Source organism: Thalassophryne amazonica, chromosome 22 (genome assembly GCF_902500255.1).
Source record: "Thalassophryne amazonica chromosome 22, fThaAma1.1, whole genome shotgun sequence".
Classification (NCBI taxonomy): Eukaryota; Metazoa; Chordata; class Actinopteri; order Batrachoidiformes; family Batrachoididae; genus Thalassophryne; species Thalassophryne amazonica.
The window spans coordinates 19,453,980-19,481,924 of NC_047124.1; the positions used below are offsets into that span (position 1 = coordinate 19,453,980).

A 27,945-nucleotide genomic window follows, 5' to 3' on the forward strand; every position below is an offset into this window, starting at 1 on the left:
CAACCAGCTTTTGCCTCAAACTGCTGCATCCTCACGCACTGTAAAATGTGCCAGTAGCTGGAGTTAGAATTAATTAAGCATCCTATTTATATATTAACATAAAAAAATAGGTAACAGTCTAAAAGGTGCCTTATCAGGCAGAAAAACGCCTACAGTTAAATAGAAGCGTTTATAATGGGTTATATGGCAAACTAACTGAACTGACCACATCTTAAAGGAAGATAGGAATTCTTGAACTTAATATTATATTTTAGCCAAAGTACTCCCTAAATAGTGAGGTGACCCCCACAAAAAAATTAATAAAAAAAGAAAAAAAAACAAAACAGTAAATTATTCTGGTTATTGCTTTAAATGTAAAAGAGCTGCTTCTGGCCACACCCACTCACCAATCAGAGGGCATGCAGGAGTGAGCAATCTGACTCGTTCCTACAGGCAATATGGGCGGAGACCACTGAAATGGGCGTGTCACACAGAGCAAACATGAGTTCAGATCAGGATCAGTACTAATGTGACATATGATATGTCACATTATTAAAAACACACCTTTGGGATTTTTTTGATGCAAATGTGAAACTCTGCATAATAATAAATATATAATAAAATATACAATTGTAAACCTTGTTATAATTATGTTACACAAAACACAAATTTTAATTTTGTGTGTTTTTTCCCCCAAAAGCAATACCGTAATTCTCTCCGATCCAACTCTTCTGTGTTAGTTTGTCCTGCAAAAAACTACTGATGCTGTACACAAATATTTTTCCCAGCAATTTTTTTTAAAGCACATTAGAAATCCCACACAATGGAAACACTCAGCTCATGCTAACGTTAGCCCATTAGCTTATGTTATGTGCCACCTGTTAGCATCGACTTATGGCACACTAGTGACTTTTCATGCTAACGTTGACCTGTTAGCATCGTGTCATGTGATGCTAGTGATGGCAGTTTTCATTCTGTTAATACGTTAACTTAAGGCTTTTAATGTGTTAAATGATTGTGGTTTAATGAGCTATGCTAGTTTGGTTTCATTGCAACTGTCGAAAGTAGACTTGAATGAACTGGCGTGTAGAACAAAAAATGTTGGGGGGTTTGTAGGGAGGGAACCCCCCCCCCCCCCCCCCCCAGTTTCTACACCAATGCAAAATTATATGTGCATAAATTTGATAAGTGGTTGAAATAAAAAAAAATATCATAATTTAAAAGAAAAAAAGAGAAAACCTCAAAGGGGTCGAGACCCATAATTACCCAAAGGAGTCAAATCCAACTGACACAGACCCAGAGACAAGAGAAACCAACACCAAATGACACGGGCACTGATCGGGATCAGGTCTGAGTTTACGGAGCTCCCTGCAGACTTCGATCCTGGAATCCTGGATTAAAAGGATTTCCGAATATCCTGATCTGAATACTGATTATTCTCTCTGCATACTGATCAGCTCCTACCACAGGAAAGGGTTCTATTTTGTTGAAAAAAAAAAAAGTTTGCTGTGAAATCGCTTATTCGGACACTTTTAGCATTTGACTCTGTGATTTGGCAGCGCCACCGCCGCTGAGAGCATTAACATCAAACGCAGACAAAAACCTCTGACCTCGCCTCTGTCAGTCTCCAAATAAAGATGGCGATAAGAATCTTAAGCGGTGATTTACTGTTGGAGCAGCGAGTATATTAGGCTCTTTTTTCTTTTTTTTATTTCAACGTCGAGATGACGAATAATCCGAGGTCTCTTCTGTTGATGAGCAAACGATCGCATCAGCGTCGGATAATCCCGAAAATGTGCAGCCGAGCAAAATCAAGATGGGACGTGCGCTCCCAATTTGGATGATATTCTTCCTCTGGTGCAGGTTACCAGCACAACCAATCCCTAGCTGCCGTTACCTGAGTTGCTATGGTAACCCTCCCCCCTAAAATAATAAAAAAAGTGGATTTATTTCAGGAAACAACCCATCAGCAACAACTTGTGACTGTGTTTCGGTTTCATTCTCTCTCTCTCTGTGTGCCGTTGTTCCGTCATATCTGCGTTTCATCTGTCCGTTCTGTCAACGCGTCGTCTGCTTTCAGCCGCCGGATCGCTTCTTTTGTAGAGGAAGTGACGCATCAGGCTCCTTCGTGAGGCTTTCATCTGCACTTGTCTGGGTTCTTTGTGTGTGTGTGTGTGTGTGTGTGTGTGTGTGTGTGTGTGTGTGTGTGTGTGTGTGTGTGTGTGTGTGTGTGTGTGTGTGTGTGTGTGTGTGTGTGTGTGTGTGTGTGTGTGTGCATCTAAGAGCGTTCTGTCTGTGCGTTTGCACGCACATGTGTTTAACAGTTGATGCCAATTATTTCATTAACAGCTGACGGATTTCTCCTTGCTGCATTACTGTTCCCCGAACTGCAGACATCACACACGCACACATACAGACACACACACCCCAGCTAGCCCACAGCAACCAGTTCAAGTCCATCAATTAAGAAGGCAATTTGTTGAAGTGGTTCCACCTGGGCTAAAAGGCAGGTGGGGGGTAGTGTGTGTGTGTGTGTGTGTGTGTGTGTGTGTGTGTGTGTGTGTGTGTGTGTGTGTGTGTGTGTGTGTGTGTGGGTGGGGGGGGGTTACTTCTCTGTTTAGGTCTGAGGTGTTGCCAGATTTACTTCTGTTCTGCCTCTTTGATGTCACTTTGATGCATTTAATGGTTCGTCAATTGATGGCTGGAGTACGCATCTGTCAATGGGGCTTATCGTGACTACTTGGGGTGCGCGGTCTACGTTGCGTCGTCTGAGTGCAAATTAGGCCACAAATTATCTTAATTACTGATTAGTACCACTTGCGTTTTTTGGGGGAGTGCATTTCTGTGGGCAAGATCCAACACACAGGGGACTCGGTGTTGAGGACCCAAGCGGCTGGCGAGAAACAAGGGGATGCAGATGTTTCACTTGGCTACCGCAGATAGACGGTTACGTTTGAGAGGTGTGGATGTTTCGGTCATCTGTCTGGGTGGTTGCTATCCAGTGCCCGCAGCATCACATTTCCAAACATGACGTGAGTGGAAGATGGTCATCCTTGTGAAGAGCAGGGACCCAGGTACCCACCCGTAACATATCCAATGTACATGTAGTGTTTTATTTTATTTTTCCCCCGACATAAAAGCACTGAGAGCACCTACAAATGCTTCATCCCAGCAGTTTCTCAGCACACTAAAAGGGGCTGATACTCATGGGATTAACAGCTAATGATTAGATTATAATGTAAGGTGATAAAAAGCACTCACCCTCAGTAAGAACCAAGCATCTGTCCAATCTGCTATCACAGATTACTTCTTTCTTTTACTCTATTGTGAAACTTTTGAGTGACAAATCAGCAAAAATAAACCTCTGCTCCTGGTTTCTTGAAAAGGTGCAGCAGTGATGTCACTGCGTCTTTCTGAAAAGTTCAGAAGTTTTCAACCTAAAAATGCTCTGAAATCCTCTGGGTGCTGTGTGTTTTCTGGCACTGTCTGCTGCAGCCAGAACAATTAAAAAAGATGCTTCTGCCCAGAAAAAAGCTATATGGACATGAGGCCTCACCCATCTCATGTTTGTACCTGGACACACTGATCCCTCAGGGCCACACCAGTCGCCACTCTTCACCGACAAGACTTTTGCACTCTCTTGTTTTTTTGATTCTCCCAGAGTCCTGGCGTCCCCCCTCCCCTTAATAAGTATGGAAATGAAAATTTATCTCTTCCGATACCAAGAAGTATGTCCTATATAGGCCATGAGTCCTGTTGATGTCCGTGCTTATCTCTGAATTCTGTAGCATCAAGCGGATGAGAGTCTATGAGTCTCCCTGGACACGACGCCAGTCCGATGCAGGCTGCCTCGCCAGCTAGGGTTGATATCCACTTACAGCTGGGTGGACTGAGACAATATAGATTGAGTGTCATGTCCAAGGATGCTGACAAGTACCATTAGCGGGATTCAAACCCAGTTTTGTCCTTTTATTTTGTTTCATGGCTACTTTTGATTTTCAACCTAACGCTAGGACGCTATTTCTAAATATTGTACCCTATAAAGATCAGAAAATCTTTGCACTTGTCTTCAGATCAGAATTTTTGTGGCCTGAGGGTACTTGAAATAGTGGACTGCCAAAGACTTTTGTCACAATAAACTTCAGCAATACCAGCTTGCATAATATCCATTCAAAGCAGGTTTATCAAACATCTGTAAATTCAAAATGACCTGTTTGTTCAGATTACTAACAATCTGCATTTTTCAGTAAAAGTACCTACTTAATATTTGAACCAATTTAAACTCTGCAACACTTCAGATAAACATGACAATATAATAATGGCTTGAATTATATATAGATATCTGGAAATTATTTCTATAATGAAGAATAGTCTATACAGAAGACTATATGGACTTCAAATATAGTATATGGTTTATTTGTAGAGTGAAACATTGACACTAGAATTGGTAGGTGGTTTACAACCCCCTTTTTTCAAAAATACTACCTGTATTCTCCTCCAATACACCACAAAGAGATTGGTTCAATAAGATGAGGTGTTCTTTAGTTATTGCACAGCGACAAAAATCAAGATGGCTTCCATGGTGGCCATACTGGATGACAGATGGCCCACATTTTCGAAAGGAACCTTTCTCTACCCAACCCCCATTCAGCATGAGGAAATGGTTTCAATCAGACAATGTGCTCTTTATTATAGTGTCAGAAATCAATATGGCTTCCACAGCGGCCATATTGGATAATGTACAATGGCCATTTCCATAAAGAACCTTCCTCATTCCCACTTCAATACACCATCAAGGTGTGTTTAGTTATTATGTGGGAACAAAAAATTTACAGATTGACGCCCAAACAGGGGATTGGACTGAGTTAAATCATAATGCCCCCGATTTCATTGAGTAGGGGCATAAAAAGAAGAGGACTCTGTGGTTGCTCTACTATACATAGTGAAATTGTACTTTGAAACCAGTCAGATTTATGAACTCAAAGGTTGTACATATTGCCTATCATTAAAGAAGGCAAGGAATCATCAGTCCCCATCGCAAAAGCAAAAGCATGAAGGGAAGCAAAATCAAGAACAGTGACGGCCTCATGCAATCTGCAACCTCACCACTAGAAGACACCAAATCTGACACACTGCAGCTTTAATGAGGCCACAGAAGATTAAATTTGTAGTTTAGACTTGTCATTGGTTTAGTGATATCTGTGCTGTGGTAAAGTCATGACCAACCACTTGAGGACACATTTCCACTGAAGTAAAGAGGGTTGATCTCACTTACATCTTCTTTGTTAAGCCTCCGTGATCATCTGAGCAAATAACACAGCTAGAATGTCCTTTGTGACTGCAGACTGGAACGATTTCCGGGTCACCCAAGTATCGACGGAGCGCACAAAACATTCCCTGCGTGTTGTTTTGTGTGCATGCTGGGACTAATGCTTGTGTGCATGCGTGTGGCCTCTGCTGCAATATTTCATCCTCTCTGGCATCCCATAAGGACCTGCCACGCTGTGCGTGTGTGTGTGTGTGTGTGTGTGTGTGTGTGTGTGTGTGTGTGTGTGTGTGTGTGTGTGTGTGTGTGTGTGTGTGTGTGTGTGTGGGCATGTGACCCTCTGTACATGTGAATACATTTGTCTCCTCTGAACCCGTGCATTTGCATCGGCATCTGCTTACAGCATTACTCTCACCATCCCGAAAAAGGGACTGTTTGGAATGCATAATGAAATTTCACGTGCACGCCGTGCGGTCTGTTTGATAAATTAGACTTGAAGGTGCAGCATTTGCAATGCACTGTAGCAAACATGAAGCTGTGCAAAGTCTGTCCAGCTCTGAACATACATTTGCAGGAGCGCGTGCACCCATGTGCATTTGTATTTTTCCATCCACTACCTTGACGCGTGCAGATAGTTGTTGTGTTCGTTGTACCAGATTTGCTCCGAGCTGCACCGGAATGCATGCAGGAGGTAAATCACTCCAACAGGACCTACATGCCAGTGTTTCCTGTTCCTGTTGTTTGATTTAAGCGAGTGCATTCTCGGTCCTGTACCCCGCAAGCCCTATTTCGTTTCAACTTGTTGGATGTGGTATTATCCTTGGGCTTATGTGGCGCTGCAAACGGTGTGATTTATTGTCTGTTCAGCAAGGCAAATGTGCAAGCCTGGCACCTTTGATTTGCTGAGTACATATCATTACAGGCAGCACAGTGGCTTAGTGGTTTGCACTGTTGCCTCACAGCAAGAAGATCATGGGATCGATTCCCACCACGTTCTCCCACTGTTTGCATGAGTTCCCTCCAGGTGCTCCAGCTTCCTCCCACATCTAAAATCATGCAGGTTAGGTGACCCTTGACCTTTAATTGGAGTAAGCGGGTATATAAAATGGATGGATGGCTGGATATCATTACGAAAAATTAATTTTCCATATTTGTTGTGTTTCACAATGTGCGGTCAAGTGCTATCTAGGGTTTGTGTGAGTCAAAACCTGACTGTAATTTTCTTTTCTTTTTAACTTAATTCATTTTTTATTACCACTTAAAGCTACTGTGTGCAGGATTTAGCACCACCTACTGGTAAGGTTGCAGAGTGCATTATTTCATCACAGGTCACAGTGTTGGTTCCCTTCAGGTTTTCACTTCTTTGGCAACAAGGATTCATGTCGTGTAGTCGTGTGTAAGAGGGTTATTCCATGGGGTGTTGCTCCACTACGACTGCCCACTATCCAAAAAAGCGCACCAATAGGATGAAACAGCTCACTCCACTACGACTGCCCACTATCCAAAAAAGCGCACCAATAGGATGAAACAGCTCACTCCACTACGACTGCCCACTATCCAAAAAAGCGCACCAATAGGATGAAACAGCTCAATCTGTCTTGCCTGCTAACAGGCTGGTTTATGAAGGGCAGATATGGCAACTGGCTGGCTTATGTGTACACCTAGAAACCTAGAAAAGAAAGGAGCTGTGCCATTGGGCAGATGTGATCAAAAACTGCAACAAACACTACGATCACGATCAAACAAGTTTCAAACCATAGTCACTATGAATACCCCGATTAAAGAAATTCAAACATGATTGACGCCGTTAAGACTACAAATACCCAGACGTTACGGCACACTATCAATGATTTTGTGAATCGGAATTATATTTTTGAACTCTTAAAAAAAACTGGATCCCAATTTAAAATCTGATGCTGATGATGGCCGTATTTGAGATTAAACAGCTAGGAACGGCTCTGTGTGGAACTGCCCCACAAGGGAGCAATCACTGATTCTTCATATTTTTTTGTAAGTCTTCCATCTTTGATGTAAAATGCGAAAGACAGAGCAAGTTCCTTTTGGACTAGTCAATCAACATGGCGGCCGCTCCAATCTAGGTATGAAGGACTCATGTATGTTTGATTTTCTTGTTGTTTTCTGTGACAAAAAAATCATTTTTGATGGGCACATGTTGAAGATCAAGACTTTGAACCACGTCAAGGAATGAAATTGAACACCAGAAACAATTGCATTGGCCATGTTCCCCTGGTGGACCAAGAAGATACTGCAGGCGGACCACCAGAGGTCATAAAACAATTTATGTATGTTTGATTTTCTTGTTGTTTTCTGTGACAAAAATTCATTTTTGATGGGCACATGTTGAAGATCAAGACTTTGAGCCACTTCAAGGAATGAAATTGAACTCCACGAACAACTGCATTGGCCATGTTCCCCTGGTGGACCAAGAAGATACTGCAGGCAGACCACCAGAGGTCATAAAACTATTTTTTCAGTGTGTTTGATTTTCTGTTTTATAATAATAATAATAATAATAATAATCATAGTAATAATGTTATTATGATTTTAATTATTATTAGAAGAATTATTATTATTAGAAGCTGAAGGAGTCCTACTTATCTTTGTTGGTAGGTGGGACCCCAGAGGCAGCTGACAGGTACCGGCAGGCCAAGCGTGCCGCAGCCCGTGCGGTCGCAGAGGCAAAAACTCGGGTCTGGGAGGAGTTCGGGGAGGCTATGGAGGAGGACTATCGGTCCTCCTCGAAGAGATTCTGGCCAACTATCTGACGCCTCAGGAGGCGGAAACAGCTCTCCACCAGCACTGTTTACGGTGCGGGTGGGGAGCTGTTGACCCTGACTGAAGGAGTACTTCGAGGATCTCCTCAATCCCATCGTCACGTCTTCTGAAGAGGAAGCAGAGACTGGGAACTCAGAGGCGGACTCATCCATTACCCAGGCCGAAGTCACCGAGTTGGTTATAAAGCTCCTCGGTGGCAAGGCTCCTGGGGTGGATGAAATCCATCCTGAGTACCTTAAGTCTCTGGATGTTGCGGGACTGTCTTGGCTGACACGCCTCTGCAACATCGCGTGGCGATTGGGGACAGTGCCTCTGGATTGGCAGACCAGGGTGGTGGTCCCTCTGTTTAAGAAGGGGGACCGGAGGGTGTGTTACAACTATAGGGGGATCACACTCCTCAGCCTCCCCGGTAAGGTCTATTCCAGAGTACTGGAGAGGAGAATTCGACCGATGGTCGAACCTCGGATTCAGGAGGAGCAGTGTGGTTTTCGTCCTGGTCGTGGCACACTGGACCAGCTCTAGACGCTCCATCGGGTGCTCGAGGGTTCATGGGAGTTCGCCCAACCAGTCCACATGTGGTTTGTGGATCTGGAGAAGGCGTTCGACCGTGTCCCTCGGGGGCACCCTGTGGGGAGTGCTCCGGGAGTACGGGGTCTGGGGTCCTTTGCTAAGGGCTATTCGGTCCCTGTACGACCACAGCAGGAGCTTGGTTCGCATTGCCGGTAGTAAGTCAAACCTGTTTCCACTGCACAGTGGCCTCCGCCAGGGCTGCCCTTTGTCACCGGTTCTGTTCATTATTTTTATGGACAGAATTTCTAGGTGCAGCCAGGGTGTAGAGGGGGTTTTTATTATTATGTAGAGGGGGTTTTTATTATTAGATGATTATCAATAATTTTGGATTATTTTTAAAATGTAATCAGAATGAATCAAACAAAGCAATGCAATTTACATCATATATTATTCATAATTTACGTACACGACCTAATTTAACTTTATATATAAATGAAGCACTTCATCATATTCTCATATTGTGATGAAAATTGGGATTAAAGGTTTGGGTTGGACCCAGAAAATGTTGAGATTTCAAAGAGCGCTGTGCTAATTCTTTAGATCAGGACTGCCTGTTGAGTTTTGTAAATGTATTGCATGTATTCATAAACTGGCAAAACTATTCAAATCACAGGATTAGTGTTATCAGTACTGTTGTGTACATACAGCATAACCTGAGTTACTCTTCACATATTTTATGTATAACTTCAATGTGAATCAATTATTGCAGGTGCTTAAATTATCTATAAGCAATAGCATAAAAAAATGCACCATTGAATGGAGCTTTCTGTATTCATGAGTTTGATTTGAAGCGTCCCTGTAGGTACAGTCCATTCCCCCATGTGGAATGGACTGTAATGATTATGATGGAACAGAATCACTTATTTTTTCTTTCCTCCGTCCCTGATGTTGTATCGACATACGTAGCTGTAAAGCAAAACATAAAACGGTGTTGCAACGGTGTAACTGTAAAAAAAGCCCATTAACAGAGAGAGAGAGAGGAATAAAGCTGCACATCAGTAGACGTTCATCTCCAAGTGGGTTCTTCTACTTTTACCCCACAAAGGCTAAAATTTCACCCAAAAGGTGTCATTTATTGGCCCCGATCAGAACCTTTATAAGCAGAACTGACTCTAAAGTTTTAATTTAAATCATCACAATCTGAATAAGAACAATTAGAGATTTAAGACTCTCTGCTGATGGCTTTTTTTTTTAATGAGAAACAAACAAACAAAAAACGTATCCAATTAGTATGGCACCTTTAATAACATGCATTATTGGTCACTGATTCAAAATAAATGAATATTTGAAACTGAAACATTTTGTGCCAAATGGTACATAAAACCCCTATTTTTTCCCCTTCTTGTTTTTTTGTTTGTTTTTTTTTTGTTGTTTTTGTTTTGTTTGTTTGTTTGTTTGTTTGTTTGTTTTATTATACATACAACAGCTGCATAACCGGATGCGAAACATTTAAAAAAAAAAGTGCATACTGCTTTTTGCAAGAGAAGTTATAAACTAAAATTGAATCAAACTGATTATTGATTATATATATATGCAGTGCTGTGCAAAAGTTTTGGGCACATTTAATGCATCATCAAAGCATTAAATATGATGAAAACCTGGTAAATATTCATACATGTGCAATGAATTTCAACTGTAATGATAATCAATATGGAAATTGGGTTCTATTTGTGTAATTTTTCGGTATATAAATGGCAGGGCCTCAAACTAGTTCATAAAAAATGTGACAAAGTATGAGTAATTGTGTTTTATGATCATTTTAATATTGCATGATCACTTGCAACTGTGTTTGTGTGGTATTATACTGACCAGTATACTTATAAAGATAGAATAATAATTGCTATTATTATTCTATTATTATTATTATTATTATTATTATTACTGAATAAAGAATATAGCTCACATATTCACTTTTGTTGGAACTGATTTTGTGTTGACATTCCAAACCACAGGTTTGACTTTGGATCTGAGGCATCAGGTGGACCATCTTAGAGTGTTTGGAACCGTGGGATGTTCAAACTACCCTGAAACTTGCCCATTCCTATACGATAATGGTGGCACTGCCCTACAAAGTACTGGCCTGCTCACTTTGGGCTTCGGTGTGTTGCTTTGAAGACCAAACATCCACGGTATAGAAGGGCAACCCAGCGCCAGAACTGTCAACTATACCATGGATACATTGGTTAAAAAAAAACACGAGGTTCCAGTGGTTAATTAAGATAAAACATGGAATCATTTGAATAATTTTCCTGAAACAACCTGTTGAATTACAATTTAACACCATAATTCTTGCCAGTTAAATCAATTATGTCAATGATTTGATGTTCACCATAAGTACCGCTAACATGCTCAGTTATCCTACTTTGTTGCATGACTAACATCCATGTCAGCAGCTTAACCTCTTCAATATTTAATGGCATTAGAAGATAAATGAGTGACACGGCTTGTTATGACCCATAATGCCATGGCTCCTCCTTTACAGTGCGTTAAACCCATTTTCTCTTACGACGTTAGCACACGAATTGGAATGGGAAGCCCACAAGCAATCTATTCAAGGGTGCAACAAGCTAAGGAGATGTGATGTGCCAATGTTTCTTAGTGATTTTCATTATGCGCCATCTATTCTAATTCATTTTCAATTGGACCATAAGAGCCGCCCCCGTAAGCGCTACAAAAGGCAGCGACGAACGAAGGAGGATCTTGTTTAGCTGGAAGACATCCCAAGAAAGAAAATAATGATCTTTATGAAATTGCTTTAGACACAATCTGACAGCCGAGACAAAGCAAGTGGCTGGCCTTGTTCAAATCGATAAAGCCTCCATTAGTTTTCTAAAGAGTAACATGCAATTTCTTTTGGTGGTGCAGCATAGCATCGGTAATATTCTGCCCCTTTGACACAAAAAACTAATGCACTATCGCCAAGCTAATGCCGAATTAAACCTACATTTCTGTCAGACAGAAGCAAAACACTGAACACACAGGATCCATAAAGCATGACCGAGCCTGTTATCACTGCCACCACATTTGTATCGCGACGGCCTCGAGGGCCAAGCTTTCATAAAGACAGAAAAACCTCATTTCTAAATCCATTCAAATGACTGTGATCTCACACGCGGAGAAATCAAACTTCTTAAGCAGCTATTGATCAGCCAGATGAACAGAGACACAGCAGATTGTTCCGGGAGAGGAATGACATCGCTTCTACCTTTGACATGGCAAGGAAAGCACAAATTGAAACCGCAGAAGGGTAAGCACACTTCTCACCTGTCATTTCCACAAGAATAAGTGGATGTACTGCGCTCAAGCACCCTGGTGGCCACAGAATCAATACTCAGGAGGTTTGGCTTATGAATAAAATGGACCAGGGGGCCCACTCGGTGCCTTAAATCAGCACTATTTGACCTTGTATATCTTGATAAATGCACCCAGCTAAGGTTGGATCATCTCCATTATCTAGAGGGGCGGTACAATCTTCTCTTTTAAAGACAGTCATGATGGACATGTTGCCAGTGTTGCAAGAATAACCCCAGGGAAATCCACCCTTTCTTGAAAGAAAACGCTGATCTGAGAGGATCTCACTCCCATCATCTGAGAAGCCGACAGACAAATAGTCCCGCTAGTCTCGTAACTGTTCAGACTTACAGCCCCACCTTCTTCTTGTTTGATTCTTCAATACCTGCATTTTTTTTTGTTGCCAAATCATGTTCCTCCTCCAACCCTGCACCGCTGAGCTCACGTCTAATTTATAGCGCTGAGCCCAAGCAGATCAGAGTGACCATAACATATTCCCAGGCAGGAAGCTTTAATTAAGGATACAGCAGCAGTTATTAAACACTCAAACCCTTGATGGGGTCTACTCAATCTACACAATGTCATGTGTCTCTGCTGAGGTGTGCTTTTTCAAAATTGTTCCATCCTTCACTATGAAGCTTGGCTTGCTCAGGTCTTCACTGATTTTGCAAAAAAAAGGGTGCAGAAGCCAATCTCCATAACTACCCACTGCCTTACTGATGTCCATGTTTATGAACATCAGCAATGCCAATACCTTTGCAGGAGAATGGGGGTCCAACTTTTTCAGGGACCTGGCACTTCCTGTCTTACTATACGGTGAGAGTTGGATGAGAACCAACGGCTTAAGGACATCTTTGGTAGTTTGTCTGATCTTTGGGGCCTGCTGGAATGACTTTCAAATCAAATCAAAACAATTTTATTTATATAGCGCCAAATCACAACAACAGTTGCCCCAAGGCACTTTATATTGCAAGGCAAAAGCCATACAATAACTACAGAAAAACCCCAACGGTCAAAACGACCCTCTATGAGCAAGCACTTGGCGACAGTGGGAAGGGACTTTGTGCGTTAACTGAAAGGTTAGAGACCTAGTTCATAGGGCGCCATTCTAGTATGACTGTCCACGATCCAACAAAGTGCAAAAATAGGATGAAACTGCTTAATCCTTGCCTCCTAACAGGTTGGCTTATAAAGCGCACACCTGGGAACCTGTCCAAAAATGAAAGGACGTAGCTGCACCTTCGGCCAGACATGATCGAGCTGTTCAACTTTGAACAAAAACTGCAACAAATGCTGTTCCAGCTTCAAATTTTTACCCCGGTCGAGCATGATCAAACAAGGTTCAAGTTTCAAGTTTTTTGAATTGAATAGCCCATTTAAAGAAGTTTGAAGATGACTGAAGCCAGTAAGACTACAAATACCCCAAAGTTACTACATGCTATCAACAATTTTGAGAATCAGGGTGAAATTTTTAAACAAATCAAAAATTTGGTCCCGATTTCATATCTGGTGCCGATGATGGCCGTAACTACTACGTATACCAAGTTTGTTCACAATTGACAAAGCTCAATCAAGAAGGTACTATGATGCTTCAAAACACACCCTGATTTGCTATTTGGGATTAAACGGGAAGGAACAGCACTCTGTGGAAAAACCCCATTATGAATTTCATATCCAACAACAGAGGAGAAACCAGTCTACACAATGTTACGTCCGTGCTTTTGCTTTTACTTTTACTTTTTATTTTGCAAATTCGTTCAAACTTTTGTACTAGGGTTTGGGTTGCTCATGCCTATGCAATATCACAGTCCCTTACTGTTGTCTGTTTTTACTAAATTGTTCATCTTATTTTGTGAAGATTGGAATTCTCTGGCCTTTAAGTTCACCTTTTAAAAAAATAAATAAAAATGGTAGATATACCAATATATGCAACATCACATAGCCTTGTTGCTGCCACCTTTTCTGATTTTATTTGACCTTATGTCATCAAGCTTGGTTTGGCAGGGCCTGTGGGAGTTTTAAGGCTTGAAGGGATGAAATGAAGTGTTTTTAGGTCGATGCCTGTCTTTCATAACCATTTTCAAGAAAGCCAGCGAGTGTCTGCTGTAACTGAGAGAGGAACCTCACAGCCAGCTTGTCACTGGAGTTCAATTGCTGCCTTTTTATTGTCCTGCAGCACTGCCAAAATGCAATCAATATGACTTTAGGAAAACCGGGTTCAAGAGTGCACACTTTTCACTGTCCGAGACCAAGCCAGATCAATAGGAACGGTGATAAATGGTGCCATGAATAATAAAATGACAAATTACACACACACACATGGACAAGAAGTTCCCAGACAAAGGACGAAGGGCTTTTTTTTTTTTACATTACGATAATGTTGAGTGATTCATCAAAGTTAATTAATTAACAAACCCTTGCAGAAATGAATCCGTTAAGCAATTGATTAACATGGAGTACCCATATGGATCACAGTTGATACTGACCATTAAAGCTAAATTGTGCTCAATTTAATTCAGTTTACTGCAGATTGCATGTGGGAGGATGCTGTGCTTATCTACGTATGCAAATGAAATGAGCGATTTGACATTGGCAAGAAACGCTCAGTGACTGCAGCGTGTACACTGCACTCGCGCCACCCGAGCCTAAAACGGTGCTTCAAGGCTAAATTCTCAGATATCGCATCTTTCTTCCACACAAATCATCCTTCAAAAACAAGCAAACAAAAAAATGCTGAATAACGCAGATACTACTGTGTCTCAAAGTCACACTCGAGTCGAGAGATGACAGCGCCGTGAACGCCGTCCTGTTTTTGCCAGCAGGTTGACGGTTTGCAAACAGCTACGCTTGTTAATGCCCGCGCCCGAAGCGCAGAGCATTCAGCTCCTTTCAGCACGAACCGACAGAAAAATGAAACACAACATTCACAGATGGCACACTAAAGGGCAGAACTGGGACTGAATTTTTGTATTCTTTTTGCAAAATTAAAACAGTAAACCGTAAAACGACACGACACATCATTAACAGCGAATCGCCGGCAGTCATGCCAAGCCCTCGGCGCGTTGCGTAACCAGCCACTGCTTGACACCTCTGGTGCATAAAGCTAATCAGCCCATAAATTTACAGTTCCAGAGTGTTGTCCCTTTCCTGCAGAAAAGCATGATGAATTTTTGCAACTGGCAAGCAAAGGGGTTGTTGTCTTCCAGCGTTCCCACATTCGAAGCGTTGGCGAACGCAAAGTGGACTAATGGCATTTTAAGGACCTTTTAAAAGGTGACCTGATTAGACATTGTTCCTCAAGGACCTCGTGAAGTAAAAGCAGTGCTAACAGCCTCACCTTGTAGTGAGCTGGTTGCAGTAAGTCATTTGCACAACTTGTTTTGGTGGTTGCAGGACCTACAACAAAACGACAAGACGAGGATTGGGCAGAGACAGAGTTTCACTTTTTTTCCACAGATCACACATTTGCATGACAAGAAGCATTGCTAACTCCCTCCAAAATAATCCCCCAAAGCATCCATCTGTGGCAAATGAAAACAGGGTTTTGGTTACCTGATGTCAAGTACGGTATATGAATACAAATACCTCTGTCAGTCTGGCCATTATGACTCAGCCTGTGGTTTTTACCAGAGAATCAATAACTGTCCTCAGGGTGACTGGTGGCCTCTTTTACAAAAGCACAAAGTACCAAGATGCAGTAGGGCGGTTCAGACTTTACGAATGGATAAAAACATATACGACAGTAATCCAATTCAACTTGCCACTGCCACAAAGGCATTTCACCAATTTACCTCTCTTTGATATATGAAACTGCAGTCCTACTTACAAAATGGACAGAGCTAAAACGGAGTTTAGTCAGCACATTAAATGTCCAAAGACCGAGCTGCAAGTCATCCTCTTCACAGTACCACGTATCAAGAAGTATGAGCTAGTTTGATACCTACTTATAATTAAATTGTGACGTCTTCCTATGCAAGCTTCTATATGTAAGGGGTCTATTCGTACAACTGTCGCAGGCAGCGTGGTGGCGCAAGTGGTCACATTCAGATGAAGACCATACTATGAAGACTGCACTGCGTCCTGAAAATTTTGATGAACACAACGGAGAACATGTCAAATTGGAGCAGGTCCTGATTATGTCATGCCATGATGTCACAGCATCTAACACAATCCCACACATTTTGTGACATGCACAATTCGTTCTCAGAATGTTCTCACTACGAACAATCACATTGCACACATAAGTACCATATTCTCAATGCATTTGTCCTGTCCTTATTATTAATGTACCACACGCTGTGCTTTTCATTTGTTCTGCAAGTTTTCTTGTGTCCACACATATGGACGACAATAAGCTATAGTCAGTTAATAAAAAACAGGGCGTGTCCATCTCTATTAAACACACACTCAAATATGCTCTGTCAGTCTATGTGTGTGTGAGAGAGAGAGAGTGTGTGTGTATGCATTCTTTGAAGCAATCCTCGATTTATACAAGGAGGGGGACGAGATTGTTTTTTTCAGCACCATGGAAAGCAACCAGCACATGTCATTCAGAAAATGGTCCACAAACTGCTGCTGAGAGGGACCTGTCCATGCTACACTTGAACTATGTCAAAATTGTCCCAACAACAATTCAATACATCAGTGAAGTTATTACTACAGTGTTATTAATTCTTATTGCATCTTGACCCAACCACATCCTCGCTGCATATTTTTTGAACATGTCCAAAATTTGGCCATCCCCTCCTTGTCCATGAAGTATTCACCACACCCTTAACAGATTCTACTGCATTCCTAACATGTTGTACAGGTTCTTACTATGTCCTCCCAGTTTTTTGTTTTTTTTTTGCAGACATTGTGGAATTGTAGCTGTGTATGATGGCGTTTTAGTACACGTCTGCCAACCAGAAGGTTTGAGGTACGGAACAGAAGGTTCAAGGCCATCTGTGCTCCATTCTCCGTGTACATCTGGAAATATATCAAAGAAGGCACCAGGTGTGAAACGCGCCAAATGAACATGCAGATCCATATCGGACCTGCTTTGGCGATCCCAAGCAAAAAAGGGGGCAGCCAAAAGAAGTGAAGTGATCCCTTGTTTCCAGTTGCAATAAACAGGTCATTTTATGACTATTTTATGTTGCAGATAATGCAAGTGCACCCTTTTAAAGAGCGTTGAACTATTAATTCTTAAGAATATTCAGACATTGTCATTGGTATGGGAACATGTGTCAACACCACCCATCGCTGAATACACCACGCTACGGAACTGCCATGAATGCTGGATGCCAACCAGCCAGGTACTTCCTGAATGTAACCATCTATCTGTCACAGCCAGTTGATATGTGGTTCTCCCCTTGGCCTTTTTCAGTTGTTTGAGTCCTCAGCTGAAGTTCCAGTGCATTGATCATACTCAAAGTAACACAGCACTTGGGCAAGATGACGTTCCCTTACAATGCGAGTGCTAGGCATCATCAGTAACCATTCATTTTGACACATTTTCTCATTCCAGCGGTACCCAAAGATCTCACACCAAGGTCATCCAAAACATTCCACATTCTGTTTCAAAAGCTCCAGTCATTCATATAGTGCCAAATCACAACATACGAGGTCTACTAGATAAGAAACTGACACATTTATTTTTTTTTAAACTATATGGATTTGAATGACGTGCGATTACACCAATCATGCTTGAACCCTCGTGCGCATGCATGAGTTTTTTCACGCGTGTCGGTGATGTCATTTCCCTGTGGGCAGGCCTTGAGTGAGATGTGGTCCCGCCCTCTCGGCTGAATTCCTTTGTTTCACACGCTGCTCGAGACAGCGCACGTTGCTTTATCAAAATTTTTTCTGGACCTGTGAGGAATATCCGAGTGGACACTATTCAAGAAATTAAGCTGGTTTTCGGTGAAAAGTTTAACGGCTGATGAGAGATTAGGGGGTGTTTCTGTCGCTGTAAGGACTTCCCACGGAGCGGGACGTCGTGCAGCGCCTCTAGGCGCCGTCGTCGGCCTGTTTTGACCTGAAAACATCCTAATTTAAGGCTTAATTCACCCAGGACATCGTGAGAGAACAGAGAAGATTCAGAAGAGGCCGGCATGAGGACTTTATGCGGACATTCCACTGTTTAAGGACATTTTTTAATGAAAGACGTGCGCGCAAATTCGCCGAGTCGTTTCCGTGACGACTCTGCGAATCTGTGTGTGCCACAACAGGAAAAACACCTCCGTGTTGAAAACCATTTGTAAAATTCAGGCGGCTTTTGATGGCTTTCAACAAGTGAGTAACTGAGAAATTGTTTAACAGCTTGGGCATGTTCCAACTTGCCCGTTAAGGTTTCCAACTGAGGTGTTTTTCCTGTCGCGACCCCCCGCGGTCGGGTCCGGCCCGACATGCGACTCTGCCCGCACGTTCTTTCATTACAAAATGTCCGTTAACAATGGAATGTCCGAATAAACTCCTCATGCCGACTTCTTCTGCAAGTTCTCTGTTCTCTGACGACTTACTGGGTCCACAGAGCCTGAAATGTGGAAGTTTTCAACTTAAAACGGCGAGACGCTGCCGCCTCGAAGCGCAGATCGCCGTCACACATGATTCAAATCCATATGGTTTTTGAAAAACAATAATAAGGTCGGATACTTTTCTAACAGACCTCGTAAGCCACCTGAAGGTGCTTCACAAAGGTACGATTTGATCCAACGTCACCCCCCTGAGGAAGCGCATTGGAGACAATAGTAAGCAAAAACCTGTGCATTTTTGTGAATGTAGGAAGAAACCTCGAGCAGACCAGACTAAGTGGGGTGACCATCTGCTTTGGTCATGCTAACAAAAACAAGACAAAGAAATGCAACAACAGCACAAGTAATTACCAAACATGCACATACCTTTTTCAGCATTATACATATGTATTGAGTCCAGTAATCACAATGACCAGTGGTTCAAAAGATAAATGACAGGTGAAGAGCCGAGTCCCAGTAAAATGGACTATAAGTGCTAATCCAATGGTATAGAACAGGGATTTTCAAAGTGTGGGAGAGTGACGCCCTCCCATAGAACAAATGAATAGCTGCCCCCCCCCATGACACACAGATACACATACACACAATTTCAACATCTTCGTGTGTTTCACATTTTAAAAGTATTTGTGCATTTTTAAGGAACTGTCTATGCATTTACACATTTTACAGCCTTTGTAAACATTTTAAACATGTTTTTAAAGAACTTTCTATTCTTTCACACATTTTACAACCAAAATATAAGATATAAAATATAAGTGGCTCATTTGTAGCCCACTGTGTATATTTCATAGAGTATTGAGTGTCTGGTCATGAGCTTATGCCAAGTATTGCTGCCTCCACCAAATCATGGAACTGCCCAGGCTCCTGGGTGGCAACCACCAAGGCAGAGGATAATTGGTCCATCCTCATGTCTAACTATCAAAGCTAATGTTTTTGTTAGCGGATTAGCTTTTCAGATAAGTTTTAAAACCATCATCAGACCAATTATCTTCCGATAAATTTGGTTCTGATAACTTTCAGTCTGCTAACATTTTTTTGCTGGTAAAGTGAGCAAAGTTTAACGGTCAAAAACATTTGTAAACCCTAAAATCAAACATTTTAATCCCTGTCGTGTGTAGATCAGTGGTTTATGGCAGACTGGCTGTCGATTGCTGATGACATCATCATTAAGCGCAAGACGTGATTGTCCGGTTGACACAGGCAGCATTGTGGGTAGTGTAGTTCAGGTTCACTGTGGACGTTACGCTGTTACCATCTGCACAAACAAAACGGGAGAAAGGAGATCTCAGCGCAGCTGTGTTACAGAGGGACTTTTCTTCACTGTTTACACACCATTTTGGATAATCAGGATGCTTTATGTGCAATATTTTGTATAGAATTGAATGAATCCCACTCAAACTAACAGGTAAGAATTTATATTTACTACAGGTTTTTTACTCTATTAATGGACGTATTTCAGTTGTTTAAGCTGCAGGGTTCAAAGCGTGTGAAAAAGCAGCAGCTTTTAGTCCGTAAATGATGGTTTAATATACCGAGATATACTGTGTTTTACTGCTTTTGAAAGATGATGACAGGGTTTGGGGTTTTATTTCTTTATTCATTTTTCGTGTGTTCTGTGTACATAATTCTAATCCAACTACATTTTTTCCACGAATTTGATTGGTTAATCATGTGAGAATGCAGACCATACAATATCTTATATATGTGTATTTTTTGCAACAACGGTGCTAAAAGATGTATTACTCCGCACCCTGACCGGTGTTCTGACGAGTGTGATTACTGTCGAATGTAGTTCCTGGTGCAGTATTGTCGGAACGAGGAACGTTCAAGACGCACAATTCTTCATAACACCGGCTGTGCGTGCTGATAGCTGTTAGCGCTGTTAGCTCAGAGTGAGAGAAAGTCGCGTGCCACCGCCGAAATGGGTGAATTTAAGCTACCGTACAGAAGTATTGATGTGGATTCTGATACAGAATTACCATTTCACGTTCAATGGATTTTCACATTAGATGGATTACTCCGCCCCCTGTCCGCTGTTGGAGAGATGATCCCTGCTTAACGGTATGCCGACCAACCGAATTACCTACAGGACAATAAACCGTGTAAATGATGGAATTGGATTAGAATGGGAATAACCCTGTTGTGTCTGATGATGGGCGGACGTTGATGCTGTTATATGGTTGAATCGACCGTATAACAGCATGAACATCCGCCTGAACATCTACCACCTCAGGAACATCACCAAACTCCGACCCATACTTAATTTGGCAGATGCGGAAAGGCTCATCCACGCCTTCGTCTCCTCCAGATTGGACTACTGCAATGTACTCCTCATCGGGATCCCTAGCAAGAGCTTTCAGAAGCTCCAGTACATCCAAAATAGTGCCTCTCGGATCCTGATGAGAGTGTGTAAATATGATCACATCACCCCCATTCTTAAATCACTCCACTGGCTTCCTGTCACATTCAGGACTGAGTACAAGTTTTCCCTCCTCACTTCTCACTGCATCTATGGTAATGCTCCCCACTACCTCAAGGAGCTCCTTAACCCCCAAACTGCCACATGCAACCTCCACTCTTGAACTGCTAACATCCTAAATTCCCCCAGGACCAAGCTTCGGACCATAGGAGACCAGGATTTCTGCTCGGCTGCTCCCAGGCTGTGGAATGCTCTCCCTGAGCATCTGAGAATGCCACAGTCTAAACATTCCTTGACTGAAAACCTGTTTATTTATTTATTAGAGCCTTCTCTTAGACCTTTTATAATTGATCCTATCACTTTTACCTTGAATAATTGCTTTATTTTTACCTCAACTTTTTGCCATGTTTCATGTGGTTGTTATTTTACGGTTTTATGTTTTTAATTCTAGCATTTAATGTTTTAATGTTTTTAACCTGTAACATTTTGAGATGATCGAATGTAAAGTGCAATATAAATGTATTATTATTATTATTATTATTATTATTATTACAACAGGGTTATTCCCTAATTGTGGGGGTTGTGGGGGTAGGCATAGTAATTCCTCTTCACCCCATATACATTTTCTATACATTTCCTATCTCAAATTTCCAACACTTTGGAAGCTAATCTCCTACAAACAGTGATGGAATTAACACAGAAAGTGAAAATAGGCACATTTCTAATGTCCAATGCTTCTCCAAATCAAATTTTCACATATAACCAATAATATTTAATAAGAAAATACAGACTGCCTCTAATGTCATGAGATTTTTATAAAAAGATGTAACTGCATTCAAGGCCATTTATAAGTTAATTGTAACCATCAGTGTGCCCTAATTCTAGCCTACAAACGATGTTGTAAATGTGGCTATCATACAGTTATCTCATTTTGGACCGAAAGCGTTCATCACTTTACCTTATCATTACCCAGCATTCACCAGCTTATCCCCCCGCCGCGGATTATTCCGTGAACCTGTCAGGTTCTCTATTGCCATGTGACAAATATCTGGGCCCATGAAGAGCAAAATGAGATTTGGTCCGTTGCTTGAATTATTGAAGTGGACAGTGTGAGAAATTTATAGCGCTAAATTCATCCGTGTTGCGTATGCAAAATGTTTTAATATGTTTCCATTCCCAGACCGCCCCACTCTGCATCCTCATTTCTCTGTGCACAAGATCCCGTGTCACATTATGCAAGCCAGCTGACACAATGAGGTGTACAACTTGCAAGAATACACTGCCTGGCATGTTTGGCTATCTAATGGCTGGCAGAGGGATGACAATTTGTTTCTTCCTGAGCGTTCCAGTGGCAATAGCATCTTGTTCAACTATGGATTAAAGTGAATGAATGAATGAGTTTATTCGGCACACACAGGTCCAGAACAACAAAAAAAAACTTACAACGAAAGAGAGAAATAAAATAGTCAACAATGCACCCATGGGCCCGAAAGGGTGTAGGCAGAAGCAACAGCTTCTAAACACCTACCCCTTTAACCAAAATTAAAAATTATACATATGTATGTGAAATTATACATATACCCATCATAAGTACTACAAAAAAACATTGATCCATGAATTTGAATTTCAAAAAAACACAAACATGTAAGCAGCAGTGCACAACAGAATCAGAACACAATCACAACACAACAGAATCAATAAACCTAATTTAACATGCCATAGCAAGTAATCACATAATTTTTATAGAGCCTTTTAAAACCAACCAAACTACCGAGTGATTTTATATTATCAGGGCAATTATTCCAAATACTTACATGTTTGAATCTTTGGTTTCTGAAATAATAATGTTCCTCGTAAATTGTAACTGGAGTCCCTCACTCTAAAGGGTCCTGGATGTGTTGTGGCAGAAGTCTATTTTTCACCTTAAACATAATTTGTATAATGATGTAATCAATCAAGTCCCAAAATTTCAAAATATGCAAACGGACAAACAAAGAATTAGTTGGCTCACGATAAGGTTTCTTACTAATAATTTTTATAGCTTTATTTTGAAATAAAAATATGGGATTTGTGTTAGTTTTGGTGGTTCCCCAAACCTCAATACAGTAGGTCATGTATGGAACAAGTAATGATATAGAGTGTTGGGGGAGAAGTCTTACGCTTTTTACAAAATAGCAATGATCTTTGACATTTTAGATTTAACATAATTTATATGTGTTTTCCAACTTAAATTATTGTCAATAAAGACCCCAAACAATTTAGTTTCATTAACGAGTTCAATTTCAACATCGCATATTCTATATTTCTACATGCGTTCCTGGGTTTATTAGCAAATATGATGCACTTTGTTTTACCAAAGTGAAGTGACAATTTGTTAGAATCAAACCATTCCTTAAACTTTACTATAGAACTGTAGTTCCCTCTCCATTGTGTCCAGAACCTGTCCGAAATGATCCCCACTACAAAACACATTTGTGTCATCAGCAAATAAAATACAACTCACAGACTTGGAAACCAAGCATATGTCATTAATATTTAAAAGAAACAACAAAGGCCCAAGGACTGAATCCTGGGGCACCCCACAAGTGCACCTCAAAAATTCTGAATTTAGAAATTCTGAAGTAGTTGGCTATACAATCATGTTCTAATCCTCTGATGCCATACTTCCATAGTTTATCCAATAATACGGTCTGATCAATAGTATCAAAAGCTTTCTGTAAGTTGAAAAAAAAAAACCCTGCAGTGTATTGTTTGTTTTTAATTGCATTTGTGATATGTTCCACAAAATCAATTAGCACCAGTGAAGTGGTACGATTTTTCCTAAATCCATATTGCTGCTCATTTAGTGTGTGATGTTTGGATATAAAATCATCTAACCTCTTAATGAATACTTTTCCAGAATTTTTGAAACAATTGAGTGAATAGAATAGCGCAATCAATCCATCCATTATCGATACCCACTCTTTTTCTCTTCCTCGATTCCTCCGACAGCGGTGTCCTTTGTTTTTTCACTGGCTCTGCCATGACGATGAACATGTAAGAAATAAAGCCATCATTGGCTTGTTCTTATAGCCACTAGCTAGTCCATGCCTACATAGGGGGCGTGTATGTGTTGTAGTGGCATAAAGCAGTTTGTGTTTCTCGCGATACCCAAATCCCCATAGTCTTAGCAGCTCCTTTCCATTTAAAGTAGTGTTTCCCAAACTTTTCTATAATATTGCCAACCACTCCACAAATATCCAAAACAATAAGTCTGCTCATCACTCCAACCATATATTACAAAATACAACCTAAATGGGTCAGAAAACCATCAGCCATACTCGCGTCACAAAAGAGCCAATTCAAAGTTCAAATTTTTTAGTTTACAAACATGTTAATAATGACAAGAGTACAGTGGAACCTTGGTTTTAGAACAACTCAGTTTAAGAACATATTTTTTGAAAGAAAAATGCTTCACTTTTCGAACAAAGTCTTGGTTCATGAACACCTACGCCGCAGTAGGTGGCAGTAATGCACCATATTGGGTTGCAGTAAACTCAAAAGAAGAAGCAGCAAGAAAGTTTAGAAAATTGTATTTTGGGGGACTGCGCGGTGGTTATCCTAAGGGTTTACTTTATTGTAGGCATTAAAAGCCGCGTATTTCTCCTGTAGTCATATATTCAGTGGAGCTAATGGGTGAAGCGCCTGACAGCTAAAAGTTCAAATGCTGTTAGCATACAACATAAAATCCGACCAGTGTTTCACTGCGTGTGATCCGTTCAGTTACCTGATGTTCTTGTGGCCTCTTCTGCACAGGTAAGTTTAAATTAAAGAGTCTATTTTACTACTACATTATATCTAATTAACCTGATTACATAAGATTCCCTTTATATGATTTTATGTTTCCGCTTGCATCAGCTTGTGCTCAAAATGCTAGTTCATCTTATTACGTGTGTGATCTGATCTATTCTATTGTGATACCCTCGAGAATTATAGCAGATTTTCGTGACGGAATCATCATCTAATCAATCACGAACTGCCGTGAAACTGGGCTGTTTTGCAGGCCCAATGTGGGGCGTTATGATTAGATTATGGTTAGGTTTAGATGACCCCCATCACAAAAATCTACTCCATTTTATGATGATTCCATGATCTAATCGCGTCAAACTGGGCTACAGAGAGGCCCTGATTACTGCATATTGTACCAAGTTGTTCACTTTCACCTACTTTTACACAAGAGTACCCCCAGTCGGCACTAATTAAACCTGATTCATTCTTTTTTCTTACTTTTTTTTGTAACAAAATTTTTCCCAAAGGCGTATTTTTTTAAACATGTTCAAAACTTTCTTAATATCTCACAAAGTTCTACAACACGACTTTTACCCGCAATTACACCCGACTTCAGGCCTCGACTGGGTACCGCATTTTTTTTTTTTTTTTTTTTTTTTTTTTCTGCTGAAGTCGTAGACATTTGGGTATCAAAAGTTGGTAATGGGAGAAGGAAATGGATTTCAAGGCTCAAAAATGTTAGCTGCTTCTTTCTATTTAAAGAGACAGGCACAGAAACATATGTATCACTTCTTAGAGACCCAAATGTATAAACAGCTCCTTTCCATTTAAAGAGACAGGCACAGAAACATATGTATCACTTCTTAGAGACCCAAATGTGTAAACAGCTCCTTTCCATTTAAAGAGACAGGCACAGAAACATATATATCACTTCTTAGAGACCCAAATGTGTAAACAGCTCCTTTCCATTTAAAGAGACAGGCACAGAAACATATATATCACTTCTTAGAGACCCAAATGTGTAAACAGCTCCTTTCCATTTAAAGAGACAGGCACAAAAACTTGACTTCGCAGAAACCCCAAAATGTTTTTTAAGTTTTGATTTGATATTTTTGTCTTCAATCTTTAATATCCTTTTAAATACATCTGGTGAGCGACGTCAGCTTGATCAAAAGTTCTATATGACCCCTTTAAGACCATTTATTTATAGTTATTACTGTCAGTCACACCTTTACCGTACAGTTGTCTTGATATGCTCGTTTTTGCCATAGAGGGCCAACACCATCATCCCCTCCCAAACTTAAAAGCTTGCTGTGGGGGGTTGCAGTTTCAGTGGAAAAATCTGCTTCAGTGTAAAAAGCACAACATGATGCAAAGCACCGTGCAGCGAAGGTCAAAAATATTGCATTGCCAGTCAACAAACTCGACAATGCTGATGGCCTGAATCTAAAGCCCTCGCAGTAACGTAGCCTCGAACAGCACTTTTTCCGCACTTTTGTTTTTGTACAATCCTCGCTTTGACCTCTGCAGGAAAAGGTTAGCGTGCCACAGTAAATTAAAACTCAAAAGAACAGCTTTGGGACACATGCCAGTACAAAATCCTCAAGTACCCGAGTGGCCCCAGTTTTGGCTGATGGACAACTTTTTTTTTTTTTTTTGCTTTTGCTGGCCATCCTCCTCCTCCTCCTCCTCCTGCTCCTGCTGGTGCTGCAGTCATATCGGCCTCACCGCTGTGTTTGCCACTGCTTGACCTGAATGTTTGCCCAGGGCCGGAGGCAGGGAGAGGATGCCAGGCCACCATTTCTCTAAAAAAATAAAAAATAAAATACAACCCAGCACAAAGGAAACCTGTGACCGTTTCCTAAGTCCCAAACACATTCTGCTGGCCCCGGGGTGTCGGCTGCACGCAGAGAGGGAATATTAAGTGGTGTTTTTGTGCTGCGGCCTCTTCCAGAACTCCCGCGGTTACACCGTTTGACTTTCATCAGGAGTTTGAGCAGTAAGTGTGCTCACTGCCATCCCAGCGGACCAGTGTGACTTATATTTATCAGCACATAATGTAGATTTTAAAAAATAACAGCAATAGGAGCTGATGTGGCTGCCATTTGGTTTGATGTAATTTGTCGCATGTCAGTCAATCAATAAGGCTTCAGATGACAGCAGATGAAGCTCAATTAATCCCCATCCAAAACCCCCACCTCCCTTATGGCACATGGCAGTCATGCTGCTGCAGGTGTCACCCGTGATGACGCACGCACACGCTGTGGCCGATCACATTTATCCACAAGAGAGGCGCAAAGGCGCGATGGAAGGTGAAGAAAAAGCGCCATTAGAAGCGCTTGACCTCAATCTTACCCCCCCCTTAAGTTAGACTCTGGTGCCATCTATTGAAAACGACTGCAACAAATCAGCAATCCAATCCACAACTACCGATTCTGATGCTACTTCACTGACTAAAGAATAAATAATAATAATTAAAAAAAAAAGATCAGTGATGCCCCACAGGCGCATGACTTGTTGATTACGATTATTACATTTGAGCGCAGTTTCCTTCTGATTTTTCTGTTTGTTTTGATTTCAAGGCGACTTTGAAGGGGGGAAAGTCGGATTTTGCGATTGCGCAAATGCGCGCAGTAAAATCCGCATAGTTGTTTTTTCATATATATGTGAATATATGCAGGTAACTTGGTGTAAACTGCGGGGGATGCGATGCGATGGCGCACATTAAGGTGACTGAATGCATGCGCTGGTTGGTTACCTTCTTTCAGCAGGCGCGAGTGGATGAGGAGGATGAGAAAGCAGCAGATCGCCGCTCCGGTCAGTGCCCACGCAACTCTGAGCAGCTGCATCCTGGCGCAGGAAAGCTTCGTGGACCGATAGAGAGAGAGAGAGAGAGAGAGAAAGAGAGAGACACACTCCTCAGCTCACAGGCGCACGCCGACTCATATTCTGTCGGCCCGCAAAATCCCCACTTTAAGTCCGGTCGAGATGTGGCGCGCTGGTTGTGTGAGAAATCTGCGCGCTGTCTTCGCCGCCGGTGCGTCACGGCGGGTACCAGCGGTCCAAACGGAGGAGGTCGATTAACCCCCGATCACCGCGTGAACGACTGGCATCTTCTGTTCATCACTTTTGCTCCTTCTTGCTCGTCTCCTCCGCTGCGTCTCCAAGTGGCGGCACGACGGACAGTCCGCGGCGCCGCTGCGCGTTACGCACGTCTCTCCCACTGGCTGCTGGAGAGGCAGAGACGAGCACTGCCAACCAAAGTCGCCTTGCAGCCTCTCTCCATCTCTCGCTCTCTCTTTCCCTCCCTCTCTCTCTCTCTCTCTCACTTTTGCGCGCGC

General features: G+C 41.6%; 1 protein-coding gene across 3 annotated transcripts in view; it reads right to left on the reverse strand.

Annotated features, from left to right (window-relative positions):
• LOC117503790 (chemokine-like protein TAFA-5) overlaps nt 1–27,945 on the reverse strand; it is a 269,799-nt gene that overhangs the window by 165,288 nt on the left and 76,566 nt on the right. The window contains exon 1 of one of the 3 annotated variants that reach the window (XR_004558665.1): nt 27,363–27,812. The exons of the other annotated variants lie outside the window; for them this stretch is intronic. The gene's annotated coding sequence lies outside the window, so the exon portion shown is untranslated. Of the gene's footprint in view, nt 1–27,362; nt 27,813–27,945 lie in introns of those variants that run through there. 3 annotated transcript variants of the gene reach the window in all.